General features: G+C 51.9%; 1 protein-coding gene across 1 annotated transcript in view; it reads left to right on the top strand.

Annotated features, from left to right (window-relative positions):
• The first annotated feature begins 4,190 nt into the window (after positions 1–4,190).
• LOC140390209 (uncharacterized) overlaps positions 4,191–21,635 on the top strand; it is a 175,624-nt gene continuing 158,179 nt past the window's right edge. The window contains exon 1 of the mRNA XM_072475175.1: positions 4,191–4,348. The gene's annotated coding sequence lies outside the window, so the exon portion shown is untranslated. The remainder of the gene's footprint in view (positions 4,349–21,635) is intronic.

Below are 21,635 nucleotides of genomic sequence, written 5' to 3'. Positions count from 1 at the left end.
GGGCGGCCCGACGCCAGAGTGGTTCACGCAACACCGTCCCGCCGTGTCCGGGAGAATCCCGCCCCTGGTCTCTTTGCAACGCAGCTTGTGAATGAGGCTTGTACAATGGAACATGCACGCTAACACACCCCACCTGACACCCCCAATAAAAATGTTGGGATTCAGCTGACGAATGACAATACATTGGCAGTGACCTTTAACAAAGAAATTGTATATTTTCTACATTGTAAGGTACATCCTCAAGGTTGGCTGGCAGCGATGTAGTCCCAGCAGCTCCAGAACTCAGTAATGCCCACTGCTGGAACTACATACAATTCCAATGAGAAGATCCATGGTGACCAAGCTTAAAGTTCAGGGATTTTTGGTTGAGGAGGGAACAAGGGTCTTGCGTGGGGGGGAGGGGGTGGGGGGAGAGAAGTGGGTTAAGGTAAGATTTTGGAGGCGAGGATTGGGGGTTTCACAAAGTGTTAGCGGGAGGGAGGGGGGGGAGGGAGGGGAGGGGAGGATCCCTGATGGGGCACCCCCCCCCCAGAAGGAAATAGCCCCTTGCTCTCTGCATTTTCATCTGAAATGACAAGCTGACATTCATTCTGTCATCCTCGTTGACTGTTTTATTGCAGTAGGGTCGCAAAAGGCACTTAACTGACATTTAATTAGTTAGTTAAGGGCCTCCATAGGCCCAAAGGTGAGCTGGCTGATGCCTTACACACCCACCGTTTCTTGGGGGGCAGCTTGGAGGTGGACAGGAAACTGATGGATGATCTCTTCTTCCTTTCTTGCTGGGTGGGGATGGCCATAAAAACAACTCTTTAGTTTCAGTTTCCCAGCCTGAATCTCAACCTTTCAGAGTTTAAGCTTTCAGATAACTGATAACACGCAAACTTGTATTCCTCTAATTGGGTGTTTCTCTGAACTAACCAATCTCAAACTCAGTTTGAGTTCAGGAAACTATCAAATTTGAATAATTAACTCGAGTCTGGATGGACTTGTTCTTTTAGCTATGTGAATAAACAGCATCTGTCACACATAATGTATTTTATGCTCAGTCACTGACTAGAACAGGGACAGTGGATTTCCAGAATGTTGCTGATCCTTTTCTCCAACTTCCAGTGATTTCCCGGGTTTCTCCTGGTAAGTACAGAATTCACTCTTCTATTCTCACTCTCTCATTTCTCCAGCTCAGTAGCTGGGCAAAAAAACCTCCTGGGATTTTACTGGGAGTGGGACTATCAATGTCTGGGGACTACACATTCAGGGGTATGTGATTTTTCATAAAGACAGGAAGAAAGAAAAGTGTGGTGGGATAGCTTTGTTAGTACGAGATGGAATAAGTACAATAGCAAGAAATCATCTTGGATTGGAAAATGTAGAATCCATATGGGTGGACGAAATAACAAGGGGAAGCAGTCACTGGTGGGAGTGGTCTATAGGCCCCCTAATAGTAGCTGTACTGTAAGATAGAGCATAAATCAGGAGATACTGACGGCATGTAATTAAGGCTATACATTAATAATGGGTGACTTTAATCTTCACGTGGATTGGGAAAATGAAACTGCCAAAGGTAGTCTTGGGGAACAATTCAAACAGTATATTAAGGACATTTTCCGAGAACAATATGTTGTGGATCCAATCAGGGGTCACACTATTTGCATCTGGTAAAGTGTAATGAGGCAGGTTTAGTAAACAATCTCAGAGTAAAAGGTGTCCAAGCAAACACTGACCATAACATGGTAGAATATCGCACTCAATTTGAGAGTGAGAAACTTTGGTCAGAAATAACTGTGCCAAACTTAAATAAGGGCGATTACAAAAGAATGAGGGAAGACTTGGCTGGAGTGGACTGAGAAAGGAGTTTTGCAGGAAAGACGGTTCATCAGCAATGGCAGATATTAACCATGGTTAACCAAGGCAGTTTAGGATAGTACTAAACTGAAAGAAAAAACATACGCTGTAGCAAAGATCAGTGGTAAGTCAAAGGATTCAGAACGTTTTATAACCCAACAAAAGATAACCAAAAAATAATAAAGAGGGTGAAGTTAAACCCTGAGGGTAAATTCGCTGGTAATATGAAAGCAAACAGGAATAGGTTTTTTAAAATACACAAAAAGGAAGAAAGGCCAAAGTGAACATAGAGGCCCCTTAGCGAATGAGACGGGGGGGGGGGGGCGAGGATAAAGGGAAAATGGTAGATGTAATATACTTGGATTTTCAAAATGCAATTGATAAGCTACTGCACAAAAAAATCTCGCCCCCGCCAGCCGCCGAATTCACCTGGGAGCCTGGAGCTGTGAAGCAATTGCGCTATCCACAATGCTACCGTGTTGCTCCTATTGTTGTGGTTGCCCGAGGTTACAAGTGTTCAAAATCTTTCCAATTGCATTGTGCAATTAAGTTATTGTGTAGAAAAGGGAGTAAACATTAATAAATAGATGCAAATAATTTAAATAAACTAAACGAAGATGGGCAGGACAGGTTGTGTTCCTGGACTGCAGTAAGAGGGAGTTTGTGGTTAGTGAATTAAATAGGACCAGCTTTTACGATGATGCATGTGCCTAGGCTCCCAGGACCTGGGGCGGGATTCTCCGACACCCCCCGCCGGGTCGGAGAATCGGCGGGGGGCGGCGTGAATCTCGCCCCCGCCAGCCGCCGAATTCTCCGGCATCGGAGATTCGGCGGGGGCGGGAATCGCGCCGGTTGGTCGGCCCCCCCCCCCGGCGATTCTCAGACCCGCGATGGGCCGAAGTCCCGCTGGTTCCATGCCAGTCCCGCCGGCGTAAATTGAACTAGGTCCCTTACCGGTGGGACCTGGCGGCACGGGCGGGCTCCAGGGTCCTGGGGGCAATCTGGCCCCGGGGGGTGCCCCCACGGTGGCTTGGCCCGCGATCTGGGCCCACCGATCCGCGAGCGGGCCTGTGCCGTGGGGGCAGTCTTTTCCTACACGCCGACCATGTCAACCACCGCCATGGCCGACGCGTAGGTGACCCCCCCCCGCCCCCCCGTGCATGCGCGGGGATGACGTCAGCAGCCACTGATGCTCCCGCGCATGCACGGACCCGCGCCGGCCGGCGAAGTCCCTTCGGCCCCGGCTGGCACGGTGCCAAAGGCATTCCACGCTGGCCGGCGGGGTGCCAACCACTCCGGGGCGGGCCTAGCCCCTAAAGGTGCGGAGGATTCCGCATCTTTGGGGCGGCCCGACGCCAGAGTGGTTCACGCAACACCGTCCCGCCGTGTCCGGGAGAATCCCGCCCCTGGTCTCTTTGCAACGCAGCTTGTGAATGAGGCTTGTACAATGGAACATGCACGCTAACACACCCCACCTGACACCCCCAATAAAAATGTTGGGATTCAGCTGACGAATGACAATACATTGGCAGTGACCTTTAACAAAGAAATTGTATGTTTTCTACATTGTAAGGTACATCCTCAAGGTTGGCTGGCAGCGATGTAGTCCCAGCAGCTCCAGAACTCAGTAATGCCCACTGCTGGAACTACATGCAATTCCAATGAGAAGATCCATGGTGACCAAGCTTAAAGTTCAGGGATTTTTGGTTGAGGAGGGAACAAGGGTCTTGCGTGGGGGGGAGGGGGGGGGGGGGGGGAGAGAGAAGTGGGTTAAGGTAAGATTTTGGAGGCGAGGATTGGGGGTTTCACAAAGTGTTAGCGGGAGGGAGGGGGGGGGAGGGAGGGGAGGGGAGGATCCCTGATGGGGCACCCCCCCCCCCCAGAAGGAAATAGCCCCTTGCTCTCTGCATTTTCATCTGAAATGACAAGCTGACATTCATTCTGTCATCCTCGTTGACTGTTTTATTGCAGTAGGGTCGCAAAAGGCACTTAACTGACATTTAATTAGTTAGTTAAGGGCCTCCATAGGCCCAAAGGTGGGCTGGCTGATGCCTTACACACCCACCATATCTTGGGGGGCAGCTTGGAGGTGGACAGGAAACTGATGGATGATCTCTTCTTCCTTTCTTGCTGGGTGGAGATGGCTGTAGGGGTGGGTGGGGTCTGGCCATAAAAACAACTCTTTAGTTTCAGTTTCCCAGCCTGAATCTCAACCTTTCAGAGTTTAAGCTTTCAGATAACTGATAACACGCAAACTTGTATTCCTCTAATTGGGTGTTTCTCTGAACTAACCAATCTCAAACTCAGTTTGAGTTCAGGAAACTATCAAATTTGAATAATTAACTCGAGTCTGGATGGACTTGTTCTTTTAGCTATGTGAATAAACAGCATCTGTCACACATAATGTATTTTATGCTCAGTCACTGACTAGAACAGGGACAGTGGATTTCCAGAATGTTGCTGATCCTTTTCTCCAACTTCCAGTGATTTTCCCGGGTTTCTCCTGGTAAGTACAGAATTCACTCTTCTATTCTCACTCTCTCATTTCTCCAGCTCAGTAGCTGGGCAAAAAAACCTCCTGGGATTTTACTGGGAGTGGGACTATCAATGTCTGGGGACGACACATTCAGGGGTATGTGATTTTTCATAAAGACAGGAAGAAAGAAAAGTGTGGTGGGATAGCTTTGTTAGTACGAGATGGAATAAGTACAATAGCAAGAAATCATCTTGGATTGGAAAATGTAGAATCCATATGGGTGGACGAAATAACAAGGGGAAGCAGTCACTGGTGGGAGTGGTCTATAGGCCCCCTAATAGTAGCTGTACTGTAAGATAGAGCATAAATCAGGAGATACTGACGGCATGTAAAAAATGCTATACATTAATAATGGGTGACTTTAATCTTCACGTGGATTGGGAAAATGAAACTGCCAAAGGTAGTCTTGGGGAACAATTCAAACAGTATATTAAGGACATTTTCCGAGAACAATACGTTGTGGATCCAATCAGGGGTCACACTATTTGCATCTGGTAAAGTGTAATGAGGCAGGTTTAGTAAACAATCTCAGAGTAAAAGGTGCCCAAGCAAACACTGACCATAACATGGTAGAATATCGCACACAATTTGAGAGTGAGAAACTTTGGTCAGAAATAACTGTGCCAAACTTAAATAAGGGTGATTACAAAAGAATGAGGGAAGACTTGGCTGGAGTGGACTGAGAAAGGAGTTTTGCAGGAAAGACGGTTCATCAGCAATGGCAGATATTAACCATAGTTAACCAAGGCAGTTTACGATAGTACTAAACTGAAAGAAAAAACATACGCTGTAGCAAAGATCAGTGGTAAGTCAAAGGATTCAGAACGTTTTATAACCCAACAAAAGATAACCAAAAAATAATAAAGAGGGTGAAGTTAAACCCTGAGGGTAAATTCGCTGGTAATATGAAAGCAAACAGGAATAGGTTTTTTAAAATACACAAAAAGGAAGAAAGGCCAAAGTGAACATAGAGGCCCCTTAGCGAATGAGACGGGGGGGGGGGGGGGGGGGGGGGGGGAGCGAGGATAAAGGGAAAATGGTAGATGTAATATACTTGGATTTTCAAAATGCAATTGATAAGTGTGGTAGTATGTATTGGGGGTCATGTGGGACTGGAAGCCCTAATGTCATTGGCTGACAGATCCCGGGTCCTGGTTGGCCGTTGACCTCATACTCCGCCCTGAAGGCGAAGTATAAGAAGCCGGTGCCTTCCCCCGCAGGCCAGTTTACTATCGGGCTGCTGGGGAACAGACACGCTTAATAAAGCCTCATCGACTTCACTCTATTCGTCTCACGGAGTCTTTGTGCGCCACAATTTATTAAGCGTGCCTAAAAAGGACTATGGAGCTCAGGATCATTCCAGAATGCCTGAGGATCAGCCCCCATGCAGTGAATGCGAACAAAAACCGCAGGTCCTGCACTCGAGGGTGAGCACGGAGATTTTCGCCCTCATTGAAGACACCCGCGATTTCCAGACGGCCTTCACAGCACTGAGAAGTCTCTACGTTCGCCCAGTTAACCAAATCTACGCTCGCTACCAGCTCGCGACAAGACGGCAAGCTCCCGGAGAATCGATGGACGAGTTCTACGCCGCGCTGCTGATTTTGGGACGAGCCTGCAGCTGCCGTCGGTGAACACACGGACATGTTAATGCGCGATGCTTTTGTTGCAGGTATGCAATCCTCCCAAATCCGCCAAAGACTTCTAGAAAAAGAGTCACTAGGACTCTCAGAGGCACGGGCCCTGGCAGCCTCGCTGGACGTAGCCGCGCGTAATACCCGCGCCTACGGCCCCGACCGTGCGGCAGGCCATTGGGCCCCGTACGTACCCGCCGCGGCAAACCCCCTACCCCCCCCCCCCGGACACCCCACAGGCTTGCGCAGTCCAAACGCCGAGTCGCACCGGGGGCGCCCGCTGTTATTTCTGCGGCCAGGCGAAGCACCCCCGACAACGCTGTCCGGCCCGCGCAGCCATCTGCAAAAGCTGCGGGAAAAAGGGCCACTATGCGGTGGTGTGCCGATCCCGCGTGGTCGCCGCCGTCCCGGGACAACAGGGAGCCCTACAGGCAGTCTATGCCTCCCAACCCCCCCAGCACGCCATGTGCGACCCGCAGGCGCCGCCATTTTGGGTCCCGACCACCGCGGCCCCGGGAGAACTGGGAGCCCTGCACGCCGCCTACGCTCCCCAACCCCCCTCCCCGCAGTCCATGTACGACCCGCCGCCGGCGCTCCCGATTTGGGTGCCGGCCAACACTCTCCACGGAGAGGAGGGGGTTTTTCGCATCCCGAACGCCACCCTCACCCCCGTCCCGCGCCCCACGCCTGACCCGCCGGCGCCACCTACCTTGACCCCGACCACCGCTGTCCCTGGCGAGGGAGCTCCGCACGGTGCCAGCGCTCGCGGCCCCACGACTGACCCGCCGGAGCCGCCAACCTGGGCCCTCACCCCCGTCCCGCGCCCCACGCCTGACCCGCCGGCCTGGGCCCCGACCACCGCTGTCCCCGGCGAGGGAGCTCCGCGCGGTGCCAGCGCTCGCGGCCCCACGACTGACCCGCCGGTGCCGCCGACCTGGGCCCTCACCCCCGTCCCGCGCCCCACGCCTGACCCGCCGCCGCCGCCGACCTGGGCCCTCACCCCCGTCCCGCGCCCCATGCCTGACCCGCCAGCGCCGCCGACCTGGGCCCTCACCCCCGTCCCGCGCCCCACGCCTGACCCGCCGGCAATACAACTTACCTGGACCCCGATCACCTCCGTCCCCGGCGAGGGAGCTCCTCACGGTCCCAGCGCTCGCAGTACTGACCCACCGGCCTTGGCCCCGACCACCGCTGTCCCCGGCGAGGGAGCTCCACGCGGTCCTAGCGCCCGCGGCCCTGGCGCTCGCAGCCAAGGAACTCCGCGCGGTCCTAGCACCCGCGGCCCGGGCACTCGCAACGCAGGAACTCCGCGCGGTCCTAGCGCCCCCCAGACCCCCCAGCACTCAATGTGCGACCCGCAGACGCCGCCATTTTGGGTCCCGACCACCACGAGGGGAGGAGGGGCCCCGCCATCTTGGACCGCCCCCGACCTGTACGACGCATGGGGGCGGCCATTTTGTCCACCCCCGCGCCATCTTGTGACCCCTCAGCTACGGGCGAGGTATGGGGGTGGCCATTTTGTCCATCCCCGACGCCATCTTGTGACCCCTCAGCTACGGGCGAGGTATGGGGGTGGCCATTTTGTCCATCCCCGACGCCATCTTGGACGGCAACAACGGACCCCACCCCACTACTACAACCACGGCTCGCTTCGGTTACACTCGATCAGGCTCGGCCCCGGACTCTCCAGACGACGACGACAACGGTCCTAATTAACGGCCACGAGACGCCATGCCTAGTCGACTCCGGGAGCACGGAAAGTTTTATACATCCCGACACGGTAAGACGCTGTTCCTTAACTACCTACCCCAGCGCACAAAAGATTTGCCTAGCTGCAGGATCCCACTCCGTACAGATCCAGGGATTCTGCATAGTTACCCTAACGGTACAGGGGAGGGAATTCAAAAACTACAAACTTAACGTCCTTCCCCAACTCTGTGCCCCCACCTTGCTGGGCTTAGATTTTCAATGTAACCTACAGAGCCTTACGTTTAAATTCGGCGGCCCCATACCCCCACTCACTATCTGCGGCCTCGCCACCCTCAAGGTGCAACCCCCGTCCTTGTTTGCGAACCTCACCCCGGATTGCAAACCCGTCGCCACTAGGAGCAGACGGTACAGCGCCCAGGACCGGACCTTCATTCGCTCCGAAGTCCAGCGGCTACTAAAGGAGGGCATAATCCAGGCCAGCAATAGTCCCTGGAGAGCGCAGGCGGTAGTAGTGAAGACAGGGGAGAAACAAAGGATGGTCATTGACTATAGCCAGACCATCAACAGGTACACACAACTAGACGCGTACCCTCTCCCCCGCATATCCGACATGGTCAATCGGATTGCCCAGTATAAAGTCTTCTCCACCGTGGACCTCAAGTCCGCCTACCATCAGCTCCCCATCCGCCCAAGTGACCGCAAGTACACAGCCTTCGAGGCAGACGGGCGATTATACCACTTCCTAAGGGTCCCTTTTGGTGTCACAAACGGCGTCTCGGTCTTCCAACGGGAAATGGACCGAATGGTTGATCAACATGGGTTACGGGCCACGTTCCCGTACCTCGACAATGTAACCATCTGCGGCCATGATCAGCAGGACCACGACGCCAACCTCCAAAAATTCCTCCAGACCGCCAAAGCCTTGAACCTCACGTACAACGAGGACAAGTGCGTTTTTAGCACCGATCGGCTAGCCATTCTGGGCTACATAGTGCGCAATGGGATAATAGGCCCCGACCCCGAACGTATGCGCGCACTCATGGAATTTCCCCTCCCGCACTGCCCAAAAGCCCTGAAACGCTGCCTGGGGTTCTTTTCATACTACGCCCAGTGGGTCCCCCAGTACGCAGACAAAGCCCGCCCCCTAATACAGACCACGACTTTCCCGCTGTCAACAGAGGCTTGCCAGGCTTTCAGCCGCCTCAAAGCGGACATCGCAAAGGCCACGATGCGCGCCATCGACGAGTCCCTCCCCTTCCAGGTCGAGAGCGACGCCTCTGACGTAGCTCTAGCGGCTACCCTTAACCAAGCGGGCAGACCCGTGGCCTTCTTCTCCCGAACCCTCCACGCCTCAGAAATCCGCCACTCCTCAGTGGAAAAGGAAGCCCAAGCCATAGTGGAAGCTGTGCGACATTGGAGGCATTACCTGGCCGGCAGGAGATTCACTCTCCTCACTGACCAACGGTCGGTAGCCTTCATGTTCGATAATGCACAGCGGGGCAAGATCAAGAACGACAAGATCTTGCGGTGGAGGATCGAACTCTCCACCTTCAACTATGAGATCTTGTACCGGCCCGGAAAGCTGAACGAGCCGTCTGATGCCCTATCCCGCGGGACATGTGCCAACGCACAAATTGACCGCCTCCAAGCCCTCCACGAGGACCTCTGCCACCCGGGGGTCACTCGGTTTTACCACTTCATCAAGTCCCGCAATCTCCCATACTCCTTAGAGGAGGTCCGTACAGTCACAAGAGACTGCCACATCTGCGCAGAATGCAAACCGCATTTTTTCAGGCCAGATGGAGCGCACCTGATTAAGGCTTCCCGCCCCTTTGAACGCCTCAGTCTCGATTTCAAAGGGCCCCTCCCCTCCACCGACCGTAACGCGTATTTCCTTAATGTAGTGGACGAATACTCCCGCTTCCCTTTTGCCATTCCCTGCTCCGACATGACCGCAGCCACAGTCATTAAAGCCCTGAACAGCATATTCACACTGTTCGGTTACCCCGCATACGTCCACAGCGACAGGGGGTCCTCTTTCATGAGTGACGAGCTGCGCCAGTTCCTGCTCAGCAAGGGCATAGCTTCAAGCAGGACGACCAGCTACAACACCCGGCGGAACGGGCAAGTAGAAAGGGAGAACGGCACGGTCTGGAAGGCCGTCCTACTGGCCCTACGGTCCAGGGATCTCCCAGTTTCACGGTGGCAGGAGGTCCTCCCGGACGCTCTCCATTCCATCCGGTCGTTATTATGTACGAGCACTAATCAAACGCCTCACGAGCATCTCCTTGTCTTCCCTAGGAGGTCCTCCTCTGGAACGTCGCTGCCGACCTGGCTGGCGGCCCCAGGACCCATCCTGCTCCGAAAGCACGCGCGGGCACATAAGGCGGACCCGTTGGTCGAAAGGGTTCACCTCCTCCACGCAAACCCCCAGTACACCTACGTGGAGTACCCCGACGGCCGACAGGACACGGTCTCCCTGCGGGATCTGGCGCCCGCCGGCACCACGCACACCCCCCCGGCACCATCAACCCAACCGCCCCCCTTCCTGCCACCGCCGCACCCCGCGACCGCCCCCTTCCCAGGAGGATCAGTCCCCCTCCCCTTTGCACCGACAGCTGAAACCGTGCGGCTCCCGGAGGCAACAACGCTGGTACAAGCACCACCACCACCGCCGGGGCCGAGGCGATCGACACGGACGACCAGACCGCCCGACCGACTCGTGGCGTCGATGTAAAACAAAGATGGACTGTCCAATGAACATTTTGTTTTTCCTATATCCTCTGTAAATAGTTGTAACAGAACGATACTGTCCAATACGGTTCTACTATGTAACTGTTCTATCCTCCCAGGACCAGTACTGTAAACCCTTACCACCATACGAAGCATCACCCCGCCGGGTTCATTTTTGACAAGGGGTGAATGTGGTAGTATGTATTGGGGGTCATGTGGGACTGGAAGCCCTAATGTCATTGGCTGACAGATCCCGGGTCCTGGTTGGCCGTTGACCTCATACTCCGCCCTGAAGGCGAAGTATAAGAAGCCGGTGCCTTCCCCCGCAGGCCAGTTTACTATCGGGCTGCGGGGGAACAGACACGCTTAATAAAGCCTCATCGACTTCACTCTATTCGTCTCACGGAGTCTTTGTGCGCCACAATAAGCTACTGCACAAAAAAATATTTAATTAGATAAGAGCCCATGTTGTTGGGGGTCGTATATTAGCATGGTGCAGCCGGTATATGCCAGGAGATTCCACTTCTGGGATTTACCCAGCTTTTCATGCCAAGCAAGATCTAACGCAATCTCGCAAGACATCATGATGTGAATCCCGCACGTTTTGGGCAGGGTCACTTTTTGGCAATTCTGCATATTAGAGTGAGATAGCTTGGGCGAGCGCTGTTCAGTGCTAGTATCCACAAACGGGGACCAGATAGAACGGTACTCGTGAGGGTCTCCCATGTGCTTACCCTCTGACTGGGTGGCACCATGGAACTGTTGGTGCCACCTGGGCATCTTGGCAGTGGCAGCCTAGCACCTTGGCAGTGCCACCTGGATGCCAGCCCAGCACTGCCAAGGTGTCCAGGTCATACTTCCAGCTGGCACTACCAGTGTGCCAAGCTGGCACTTTTTGCATTTCAGGGATCAGACTGGGAGGTGCCCTGTGTGGGACGGAGCGAGGGGGGGGGAGATCCCCTTATCCAGGGGTTGAGGCTTGGGCAGGAGGGTACGGGGGTCACACCGAGGAGAGCAGAGCTCTTCAGTGCAAGGAACGGGGCTAACTGCGGCCTTGGCTCTGTGACCCCTGTTGCGGCCCCGATCTACCCAGATGAGTATTAGATAGCAGAATATTTCCCGGCGCTCGCTCAACACCCAGCTAAGTAGATCAGGCCATGGTTTTTGGGGAACCATAAAATGGCAGAGGAGGTAAATACATACTTTATGTCAGTATTCACAGCCAAAGACACTAATAATGTTCCAAAAATACTAAATCAAGGAGTAAATTGGAAATAAGTACAATATCTCTATAGAAAAGTATGAGGGAAACTAATTGGGAAGATTGATAAGTCCCCTGGACTTTATGGGGGGCATCCTGGAAGTAGCTACAGAAATAGTGAATGCACTGGTCGAAATCTTCTAAGAATCTTTAAATCTGGAAAAGTCCCAGAGAATTGGAAAACTGCCAAATAACACCCTTATTCAAGAAGCGAGGGAAACAAAAATCAGGTAACTGTCGGCCAATTAGCTTAATTAGGATGTGTCATGTGAGAGTACCTTTAAGACATGGATGTTTAAGCAATGTACCTTTAAGAAAACAGTGATCTGGCCTGCGAAATCCTACCAACTGTCCTGGCTTGGTACAATTCACACCTCTTTAACCTGGGGTTACCCTATCTCTGGATCTGTAAAGATTTAATCACCTGCTAATGCTCGCATTCCAAGCATTGTTTGGCATCTTTGAATTTGTCTATATATGTGTTTCTGGAACAGACCTCTTCATTCACCTGAGGAAGGAGCAGCGCTCCGAAAGCTAGTGATATCGAAACAAACCTGTTGGACTTTAGCCTGGTGTTGTAAGACTTCGTACTGTGCTCACCCCAGTCCAATGCCGGCATCTCCACATCATGAAAACAGTGATGTCAGAGAGTGGGTGGGGCTGAGCTCAGGTCAGCCATTTTGCAGTTTAGTTTTGCAGTTTGTAAAAGCAGCTTGTGTGTGTCTGTGTGTTTCCAGATAGCTGCAGTTGCAGTTTGAAAAGAGCTTTGGGATTGTCTGTGTTTGCAGTGAACTGGATCTCTGCCATGAAAGACTATCTCTGGATCATTTAGTGTTGGGTGGGGTTACTGGGTTATGGGGATAGGGTGGAGGTGTTGATCTTGGGTAGGGTGCTCTTTCCAAGAGCCGGTGCAGACTCGATGGGCCAAATGGCCTCCATCTGCACTGTAAATTCTATGAAAATTCTATGAATTGGGTGATTTCAACTTATAATAGTGAAGCCTTTAACCTGATGTGATTTTGTTTAAAGGTGTTAAGTCTCTTGGAAGTTTGAAGGAACATTTTAAGGAATTATTTACTGTTGCAATATTTTCTGAGTTATCTTTGAAGTAAGGGCTGTTGAGAGATCCAATGTTTATTTAAGATGTTAAGTTGAATTAGTGGAATAAACAGTGTTTTGTGTTTAAAAACCCACGTGTCCATAATTGTAATCCCACACCTAGGGAAAAAGCCCGCTAAAATTATACGAGGCACGAGTTAGACCACACCTGAAATGCAATTGGTCCCAGAACATAGAACATAGCACATTACAGCGCAGTACAGGCCCTTCGGCCCTCGATGTTGCGCCGACCTGTGAAACCACTCTCAAGCCCATCTACACTATTCCCTTATCGTCCATATGTCTATCCAATGACCATTTGAATGCCCTTAGTGTTGGCGAGTCCACTACTGTTGCAGGCAGGGCATTCCACGCCCTTACTACTCTCTGAGTAAAGAACCTACCTCTGACATCTGTCCTATATCTATCTCCCCTCAATTTAAAGCTATGTCCCCTCATGCTAGACATCACCATTCGAGGAAAAAGGCTCTCACTGTCCACCCTATCTAATCCTCTGATCATCTTGCATGCCTCAATTAAGGCACCTCTTAACCTTCTTCTCTCTAACGAAAATAGCCTCAAGTCCCTCAGCCTTCCCTCATAAGATCTTCCCTCCATACCAGGCAACATTCAGGTAAATCTCCTCTGCACCCTTTCCAATGCTTCCACATCCTTCCTATAATGCGGCGACCAGAATTGCACGCAATACTCCAAATGCGGCCGCACCAGAGTTTTGTACAGCTGCAACATGACCTCATGGCTCCGAAACTCAATCCCTCTACCAATGAAAGCTAACACACCGTACGCCTTCTTAACAACCCTCTCAACCTGGGTGGCAACTTTCAGGGATCTATGTACACCGAGATCTCTCTGCTCATCCACACTACCAAGAATCTTACCATTAGCCCAGTACTCTATCTTCCTGTTATTGCTTCCAAAATGAATCCCCTCACACTTTTCTGCATTAAACTCCATTTGTCACCTCTCAGCCCAGCGCTGCAGCTTATCTATGTCCCTCTGTAACTTGTAACATCCTTCCGCACTGTCCACAACCCCACCGACTTTAGTGTCATCTGCAAATTTACTCACCCATCCTTCTACGCCCTCCTCCAGGTCATTTATAAAAATGATAAACAGCAGTAGCCCCAAAACACCACTAGTAACTGGACTCCAGCCTGAACATTTCCCATCAACCACCGCCCTTTGTCTTCTTCCAGCTAGACAATTTCTGATCCAAACTGCTAAATCACCCTGCATCCCATGCCTCTGTATTTTCTGCAGTAGCCTACCGTGGGGAACCTTATCAAACGCTTTACTGAAATCCATATACACCACATCAACTGCTTTACCCTCATCCACCTGTATGGAGGGACCTTCTGAAGAGGAGAGCTTGAGTAGGTTGGGCCAGTACTAATTGGGTTTGGATTTATTGCCACGTGTACTGAGGTGCAGTGAAAAGTTTGTTCTGGGTACAGTCCAGACAGATCTTTCCATACATGAATAAGAGATGTAGGAAGAGGATTTGTGAGAGAGAGCTTGCAGAGAGTCATTACACTCCGCCACCACCTTGCAACAATTCACGGGAGCTTGGAAGAATGAGTGGCAGCGTTATTGAGATGTTTAGGATTCTCAGGGGGGTTTGATAGGGTAGCTGCTGAGAGGATGTTTCCTCTTGGAAGAGAGTCTGGGACCACAGGTAATAATCTCAGAATAAGTGGTCGCCCATTTGAGACAGAGATGAGGAGGAATTTCTTATCCCAGAGGGTAAAGAGTCTGTGAAATTATTTACCACAGAAAGCTGTCGAGGCTGGATCGTTAAGTATGTTCAAGGCTGAGACAGACAGATTTTTAATCAGTAAGGGGATTGAGGATTGTGGAGAATATGGGAAAGTGGAGGACGATTATCGGATCAGTCATGACAGAGCAGACTCGATAGGCCAAATGGACTACTTCAGCTCCTATGCTCCTTGTGGGGAGACAGTGGTATCATCGTATTGTCACTGGATGAGTAATCCAGCCACCCAGGATAATTCTCTGGGGACTCAGGTTCAAGTCCATGGCAGATGGTGGAATTTGAATTCAAGAAAAATCTGGATTTTACAGTCCAATGATGAGTATAAAAACACTGTAGATTGTCATAACCCCCCATCTGGCACAGTGGTTAGCATTGTTGCTTCACAGCTCCAGGGTTCCAGGTTCGATTCCCGGCTTGGGTCACTGTATGTGTGGAGTCTGCACGTTCCCCCTGTGTCTGCGCGGGTTTTCTCCGGGTGCTCCGGTTTCCTCCCACAAGTCCGAAAGACGTGCTGTTCGGTAATTTGGACATTCTGAATTCTCCCTCAGTGTACCCGAACAGGCACCGGAATGTGGCGACCAGGGGCTTTTCACAGTAACTTCATTGCAGTGTTAATGTAAGCTTTCTTGTGACAATAATAAAGATTTTTATTATTAATAACCTTTCGGGAAGGATCATTGCTTTCCTTACCTGGTCTGGTCTACATGTGATTCCAAATCCACAGCAATGTGATTGACTCTTAAATGCACTCTGCAGCAAGCCACTCAGTTCAGGAGCAATTAAGGATGGGCAATAAATACTGACCCAGCCAGAGACACCCACATGTAAACAAGTTAAAGAAATGGGGCGGGATTCTCCGACCCCCCGCCAGGTCGGAGAATCGCCGTGGGGGGGAGGTGGGGGGGGGGGGGGGGGCGGTGTCAATCCCACCCCTGCCGGCTGCCAAATTCTCTGGCGACCGGGTTTTGGTGGGGGTGGTAATCGCGCTGGTCGGGAAGCCCCCCCCCCCCGTGATTCTTAAGCCCGCGATGGGCCGCATGGCAGCCCGTTTTCAGCCGGTCTCGCCGGCGTAAATTAGAGTAGGTACTTACCGGCGGGACCTGGCTCCGAGGACGGCCTCCGGGGGGCGCAGGAGGATCTGGCCCCGAGGGGTGCCCCCACGGTGGCCTGGCCCGCGATCGGGGCCCACCAATCCACGGGCAGGCCTGTGCCGTGGGGGCACTCTATTCCTCCCCGTCGAATGCTGTAACAGTCCGCGATGGCCGACGCGGAGATGAACCCCCTCTGCGCATGCGCGAGGATGACGCCAGCACACGCTGGCACTCCCGTGCATGCGCCAACACGCGCCGGCCGGCACGGCGCAAACCACTCTGGCGCCGGCCTAGCCCCTGAAGGTGTGGAGGATTCCGCACATTTGGGATGGCCCGACGCCGAAGTGGTTCATGCCACTCCTTCCAGCCGGTGTTGCCCACCCCGCCGTTTCCCGCACAATCCCGCCCATGGTCTGAAAGGAGCAGGGTCGTAATTCTCCGGTTGTTAAGATTCACTTTTCACAGTGGGAATGTGCTGCCAATGGATTTTCTGGCAGCACGGGGTGGTTTCAATTGGAAATCCCATTGGCAAGCTGTGGGTGGATAGAATCCCGTCGACAGGGAACAGCGCGCGGCCGAGAAACACGTGACAGGAGGAACCGGAGAATCCCATTCCTGTGCCACAATATTGCATTGGCAGGGTGAGAATACTCTGCCCTGCACAGAGTGGACAGTCAGAAGCTTTTTCCCAGGGTGGAAGAGCCAATTACTAGGGGACATAGGTTTAAGCTGCGAGGGCCAAAGTTTAGAGGAGATGTGCGAGGGACGTTTTTTACACAGAGGGTAGTGGGAGCCTGGAACTCGCTGTCGGAGGAGGTGGTGGAAGCAGGGATGATAGTGACATTTAAGGGGCATCTTGACAAATACATGAATAGGATGGGAATAGAGGGATACGGACCCCGGAAATGTAGAAGGATTCAGTTTGATGGGCAGCATGGTCGGTGCAGGCTTGGAGGGCCGAAGGGCCTGTTCCTGTGTTGTATTTTTCTTTGTTCTTTTATCTCCTTTCTCACTCTCTTTCTCCCACTCACTTCATTCTTCACTCAGAGTTCATATTACACTCTGAATTTCACTGCGTACCTATTACTGTATAGAAGGAATTTTGTGACAAATTGGGCTGAATTGGAACAGGTGAGAGATTAAGGTTTCACAAATTTGTTTCCAGACCCAAACCTGTCACCATTTCTAGTTTTAACTGAGATTGTAAAATGGATAGGTGACTAAACTGCTCCAAAAGGCTGGGTTGAAGCTTTAAATGTAACAATGAGACTGAGAGATTCCTCAGACTTCACCTTCAGACGTCGACATGTTTTCTCTACTCTGAGAGGCTGGGATGAGATTTGCTAAATGATGAGAGGGAGTGAGCGTGATATTGGATATCTGACTCTACAAAAAGGGACAATTGACATCTAAATATTCCCGGGTACGGGGTTTCATGGAGGGAAAGAAGGAAGGAAATAATGGAGGAGGCGTCGGTGCAGCTCTAAGGAGAAAATTACAATGTTGGAGCCCACCCTCTCCAACGGACTTCCTGGCAGCCTGGGATGGCTCCAATGGGAAATCCCATTGACAAGCGGCGGGAAGACAGAATCCCACCACCAGCAAACAGTGCGCCGTCGAGAAACCGTGGCTGGGGAACCAGAGAATCCTGCCCAATCTGTTTTTTTATTCTCTTTAAATGAACTGGGATAGTAATTGTTTAAGTAACTGTTTAAAGAGCAGAGAGGGGGAAAATTTGGGGAATAGTTAGGCTAGTAGACCATTGACTGATTATTTCCATTATATGTTCATCTTTTACTCTTGTTATAAATAAACAGTTTTTTTATGTTTTACTTGTAAACCTGGTGCCTGGAACTCATTGGAGCAGTCAAGGGTTAAAGATCACAGAAAAACACATAAATTCTTCGTTAATTCACTTATCATAGGATCAGAAAATCTTTGCAGTGCAGAAGGAGGCCATTCGACCCATCGAGTCTGCACCGACCCTCCGAAAGAGCACCTACCGAGGGCCAGACCCCACCCTATTCCCGTAACCCAGTAACCCCACCTAATCTTTTGGATGCTAAGGGCAATTTAGCATGGCCAATCCGCCTAACGTGAGCATCTCCGGAGCACCCGGAGGAAACCTGTGCAGACTCAGGGAGAAAGTTCAAACTCCACACAGTCAGTCACCCAGGGCCGGAATTGAACCCGGATCCTTGGTGCTGTGAGGCAGCAGTGCTAACCACTGTGCCACCGGACTCCGCGATCTGTGGGCTTGGAACTGACTGGGCACTCACCCAGGATGTCATAACATACAGAAAAATGTACTCTGATAGGGTAAAGAGATCAAGCAGGGAAAGCAACCCTGCATGCCTACAGGCGGCCGATGCTGCCAGTGCCCATGGGGTGCACAAGAGGTTGGCAACAAAGAGCTGGAAGAGAATGAACGCCCTTATTCACTTCAGGACACGTCTTATCAGGTGGCCACATAAACCACAAGCACTCCAACATGACAGGGTCAACCTGCCAGTGTCAAAGGCATGTAGCGCCTCACGGCCTCACTTCAGTAAATCCACACTGTGATGGAGTGACCACTGTGTCTCCTTCACCCTTCAGTAGACAAGGAACTCGGCATGGAAAGGAGGGAGGGAAGGCGGAGGGAGGGAAGGCCGAGGGGGTGAACCGGCTTCGGTGCATACAGAAAATTAAAGGTTGTGTGAGCGTTTCTGTTGCATGTGGATGTGCTCAGTGTTCTTTGGAAGGGGGGGGGTTAGTAATCCACAACCTTTATGCCTAATTCTCACAAACGATGACATGTCACAAAAGAAGACTATCTCACAAAGGTAGTGTCATGATATTCAGGTAAACATCATGGTACAAACATACATACACACTGATGGACAGATCAACGGACCAATCAACACACACAACACCACAGCCAATCACAGGCAAGAGCATACACACTACAAAACAGGGAAAACAACACTTCTGGCTGATTCCAGCAGGAGACACTCAGGGCACAGAGCTCACAGCAAGCCATTCAGACATCCACCATGTGCTGAGTGCCACTCAAAGATAGTATTAGGAATAGGTCCACAGATTCAAGGGTTATAATCAATCCTCAGCAACCAGTTTACCACTGTAAATATATGTTAGTAATAAAACTGAGTTGTGCCATTCGCAACCGTGTTGGTTCGTCTGTGTAGCAGAGCACCCAACACATCATGGTACCAGGAGTGGAACCCGGTAACTGTGGGACCTACCTACGAATCCTCTGGAATCTGCCATCCTGCGCCATGGATACCGTCAGCACGCCGCAGCCGCTACAAGTCGCTGGAAACCTCGGCGTCAATTGGAAGCTGTTCAAACAGCGCTTCCAGCTCTTCCTGGAAGTCAACAAAAAGGAAAGCGCCTCGGACACCAGAAAGATCGCCATCCTCCTCTCCACGGCAGGTCAACACGCCATCCATGTCACAACTCCCTGGTGTTCGCAGAAGGTGAGGGTAAGACCAAATACAAGACGATCCTTCTCAAGCTCGACCAACACTTCAACGTCGAGGTCAACGAGAGTTTCGAGAGGTATCTCTTCCAGCAGCGCCTGCAGTGTAAGGATGAGCCCTTTCAATCCTTCCTTACGCACCTCTGTATCCTCGCGCAGTCCTGCGGTTACAACACCACCTCCGATTCAATGATTCGGGACCAGATTGTTTTTGGGGTCACCTCGGGCACCCTACACCAGCAGCTCCTGAAAATTAAAGGCCTCACCCTAGCCTCCGCAATCGAAGCCTGTGTCCTGCACGAAAACGTGACTAGCCGCTACTCCCAATTTCAAGCGGCCGAATTGGCGCGGCAGGGGTCCTACGCGGCCGGATCGGCGAGGCATGCGTCCTACGAGGCCGAACGGGTCCAGGCGATCGAGTTCCTCCCGGCCCGCGGACCGGATGAGGACGGCCATTTCGCGTGTTTTTCGAGGCCTCCCGCGTTTGTGCGCGCCCAAAAAGACGTTGACACGGAGAGACGTGATGCGCAGGCGTGCTCGACGCAAGACCGAACTGCGCATGCGCGGTGGCGCAACGAACGCCATGACGTCACGACATTCGTCAACTGCGGTGCCGCACATTTAAAACGGCAATGTCCGGCACGAAACCGACAATGCCTCCGCTGTGGCAAGATGGGCCACTACGCTGCCTGCTGTCGAGCTGCTCAACCTGCCAATGTTCCCCAATTCTGACTACCTCGCAGGGATGTGCACACCATTCAGCCTCCTTACTACGAGTCGTGCCCAGACGATATCCAGACCAGTGACACAGACGACCGGGACGTCTTCCGTGTTGCAGTCATTGATGGGATCCGGATGTCTCCAGCCAGGACCCACCAGCCGTTGCAAGTGAACACTGTCAATCCGGGTGATGAATGGTGTGCCACCCTTACGGTCAACCCGAATTCGTCGCCCACCTACTAGACTGGACTTATGAGCCTGTTTGTACATTGAACTCGTAATACCACCGTGTTAATTTGGGGCAGCACGGTAGCATTGTGGATAGCACAATTGCTTCACAGCTCCAGGGTCCCAGGTTCGATTCCGGCTTGGGTCACTGTCTGTGCAGAGTCTGCACGTCCTCCCCGTGTGTTCGTGGGTTTCCTCCGGGTGCTCCGGTTTCCTCCCACAGTCCAAAGATGTGCAGGTTAGGTGGATTGGCCATGATAAATTGCCCTTAGTGTCCAAAATTGCCCTTAATGTTGGGTGGGTTTGCTGGGATGTGGGGATAGGGTGGAGGTGTTGACCTTGGGTAGGGTGCTCTTTCCGAGAGCCAGTGTGGACTCGATGGGCCGAATGGCCTCCTTCTACATTGTAAATTCTATGATTAATATGTTTCTGTTCTTCCTTGTCGTTACAGGAGTTTGTTTTGTCGTTCAATATTTCCCAGTTCTGTTTCTGGTACAACCTCATTGCTACGTCGCACCCAACATCGCACCTTGTATATAGTTTAGCCCCATGTACATGCTGTAGATATTGCACACACACATTCAGCTGCACTCAGTACACTTCTCTATTTATAACCACATAGGCACATGTTCTTGTAAAAAAGGGGGGATGTCATGATATTCAGGTAAACATCATGGTACAAACATACATACACACTGATAGACAGATCAACGGACCAATCAACACACACAATAGCACAGTCAATCACAGGCAAGAGCATACACACTACAAAACAGGGAACACGACACTTCCGGCTGATTCCAGCAGGAGACAGCTCAGGGCACAGAGCTCACAGCAAGCCACTCAGACATCCACCATGTGCTGAGTGCCACTCAAAGATAGTATTAGGAATAGGTCCACAGATTCAAGGGTTATGATCGAACCTCAGTAATCAGTTTTCCACTGTAAATATATGTTAGTAATAAAACTGAGTTGTACCATTCGCAACCGTGTTGGTTTGTCTATGTAGCAGAGCACCCAACACATCATGGTACCAGGAGTGGAACCCGGTAACTGTGGGACCTACCTACGAATCCTCTGGAATCTGCCATCCTACGCCATGGACACCGTCAGCACGCCACAGCTGCTACAAGTCGCTGGAAACCTCGGCGTCAATTGGAAGCTGTTCAAACAGCGCTTCCAGTTCTTCCTGGAAGCCACCGAAAGGGAGAGCGCTTTGGACACCAGAAAGATCGCCATCCTCCTCTCCACGGCAGGTCAACACGCCATCCATGTCTACAACTCCCTGGTGTTCGCAGAAGGTGAGGGTAAGACCAAATACAAGACGGTCCTTCTCAAGCTCGACCAACACTTCAACGTCGAGGTCAACGAGAGTTTCGAGAGGTATCTCTTCCAGCAGCACCTGCAGGGTAAGGATGAGCCCTTTCAATCCTTCCTTACGCACCTCCGTATCCTCGCGCAGTCCTGCGGTTACGACACCACCTCCGCTTCAATGATTCGCGACCA

This window comes from Scyliorhinus torazame, chromosome 14 (genome assembly GCF_047496885.1).
Source record: "Scyliorhinus torazame isolate Kashiwa2021f chromosome 14, sScyTor2.1, whole genome shotgun sequence".
Lineage (NCBI taxonomy): Eukaryota > Metazoa > Chordata > Chondrichthyes > Carcharhiniformes > Scyliorhinidae > Scyliorhinus > Scyliorhinus torazame.
Note: the sequence above shows the minus strand (reverse complement) of the source record. Positions and strands in the feature narration are given on the sequence as shown.